Raw genomic sequence first — 2,921 nt, forward strand, 5'->3', positions numbered from 1 at the left:
TTGGTAGTTAGGAAGTGGGATTCTCGTTCTGTGATCCAGCCAGCAGCTTGTGCATCATCTACGAGGGTTTTTATCTCTCTCGTGAGTCTGGGAGTAGGATCTTCAGTAAGCGGTTTGTATGCTGCAAGATCGTTGAGTTGTCTTAGACATTCAGTGCGGTACGTCTCTGTGTCCAAGATGACAATTGCTCCGCCTTTATCTGCCGGGACGACTCCATCACGATAAAACCGGCAGATAAAGGCGGAGCAATTGTCATCTTGGACACAGAGACGTACCGCACTGAATGTCTAAGACAACTCAACGATCTTGCAGCATACAAACCGCTTACTGAAGATCCTACTCCCAGACTCACGAGAGAGATAAAAACCCTCGTAGATGATGCACAAGCTGCTGGCTGGATCACAGAACAAGAATCCCACTTCCTAACTACCAAACACCCGGTTATGCCATATTTTTATGTTTTACCAAAGATACATAAAAAGCAAAGACCACCCCCAGGGCGACCGATTATATCAGGTATAGGCTCCTTATTAGAACCTCTTTCCACTTTTGTGGATTTTTTCCTGAGACCGCTTGTTAAGGAAATGCCTAGTTACCTGCAAGATACCAAGGACGTCCTCCGTCTGCTTCCAGACATTACCTTTGACACGGAATCGGACCTACTGGTGAGCTTCGATGTGGAATCCTTGTACACCTCTATTCCACAAACAGAGACCTTAGAAGCCATAGAGAGTCTTCTAGAAATGAGAAACCTCGACACCATCACACCGTTCCATTTCATAATGGAGTGTGCCAGGTTGGCCATGATGGAAAACTTCTTCAGGTTCGAGGAGACGATTTACTTACAAGTCTCAGGTACATCCATGGGCAGTATTTTCGCGCCGAGCCTAGCCAACCTGTATGTCCATCTCTTCGAACAGAACAATGTACTTACACAGTCCAATCCATTTAGAGACCAGATAAAGATATGGAGAAGGTACATTGATGATATTCTGGTAGTCTGGCATGGGCCTGTTGCCTCTCTGTTAGATTTCCATGCATGGCTGAATGAGAAGAACGATTTTTTGCGTTTCACGGTAGCTTATGATAAAACTCGACTACCTTTCCTAGACATTGTGATATGCCCTGACCAGGGCAGACTGGGGAGTGAGCTATACAGAAAACCTTCCTCAAAAAACTCTCTTTTGAGTTTTCAAAGCCATCATCCAAGATCTCTCCGGGAAAATCTACCCATTGGACAGTTCCTGCGCATTCGCAGAAACTGTTCTGATTTAACTTCTTTCAATCGTCATGCAGTAGATCTATCCAATCAGCTACAAGAAAGACAATACCCAAAAAATCTGGTCAGACGTGCTTGGAAAAGAGCTACCAACAATCATCGGGGAGCACTTCTAGAACCTCCAGTACCAAAACCACCGTTGTCGAGAATGACCTTTGTCAATACATTCAGCACATGGTCCAACCATGTACAAAAAACGATCAGGAAACACTGGCGGATATTAAACATAGGGAATGAGGTTTTACCACCTCCCCTTTTCTCCTTCAAAAGAGGTACCAACCTCAGAGATAGTCTAGTACATACAAGACCACGGGTGAAACCCCCTACTGCTACCAACACCCTGTGGAGTTTACCACCAGTACAGGGACATTTCCCATGCGGCCAGTGCTCTGCTTGTCCACAAACTCAGCCCACCAAAACCATTGAAATTGGTACTAATACACCATGGATCCTGAAAAAGCACACAAATTGCAATACAGAAAGAGTTATTTACCTCATAACCTGCCCTTGTTCATTGCGATATGTGGGCATGACCACACGAAAGATCAAAACGCGCATCAACGAACATAAGAGCACCATTAGACGGAACAAACAAGCTACCAAACTTACCAACCATTTTTTGTCGCTGCGACATAAACCGGAGGATCTGAGATGGGTGGTCTTAGAACAACCTTTCATCCCCACACATGTCACAGACATCAGTAGATTTCTGTTCATAAAAGAACAGAAATGGGTGTTTAAACTCAAGAGCGATCAAATGGGTTTAAACGATGATATCCCATGGTCATCCCTGTAATTCCGTGAGACATCAACATTTTGTGCACCCTAAAATGTTAAGACCCTTACCATTTTAGCTTATAGGACACTACTCACTCAAACTGCAGTGTCTACTATGACTAATCTGTCGGTAACCTCTTCAAAAGGGATCTCCTAATACTACATATGGCATCTTAATTCTTTAAATATCTTAATTCTTTAAATCTCTAGTTCTGACGAATATGTGATAACACACGAGTATTTCATCTATGATGTGGTATTATAACACCACGAAGATACACGTTTCAGACTGACACCACACATGGCATTATTAATCTCTACCATCGATGATTATGTGACATCACACTAGTTTTACATCCAGGGTGTGATATTATGACAGAACGTACAATAATACATTTAGGGTCCCTTCACATGGCCGGCGCTTTGTCGCGCACTAGCTCGCTAGAAACAGTTACCTTGGCCGGACCTCATCGGCAGACATTCCAATATGTCGCCTAAATCCTTCCCGTACTCTGTTGAATACAGTAACCACACAAACAACTACATTACCCAAGCTTCCCAATGAGGAAACAGCATACGAACTATTTCGTACCTTTGAGCGTTCCGTAGAAACTGACGATGCTGGACGCTCATTGGTGCTTATAAGGAGACTCCCCCGGTCGGTCCGCCACCTCCCCTTCCAGCTCAGTTGCTAGAGCGGGGTACCGACGGAGAGGTGAGTCCTATACTCTATTTTTGATACTCTATTTTTGATGTTCAAATTTCATTTATTCTATATAGACGAGCTGCTGGTTAGGCGCGAGTCCTACACGCTACACTCCACGCTCCTTCACTCCTATGTAGACATAGCTTGAGCCTCTTCCAC

The sequence above is a fragment of the Triturus cristatus genome, chromosome 1_2, assembly GCF_964204655.1.
Source record: "Triturus cristatus chromosome 1_2, aTriCri1.1, whole genome shotgun sequence".
Classification (NCBI taxonomy): Eukaryota; Metazoa; Chordata; class Amphibia; order Caudata; family Salamandridae; genus Triturus; species Triturus cristatus.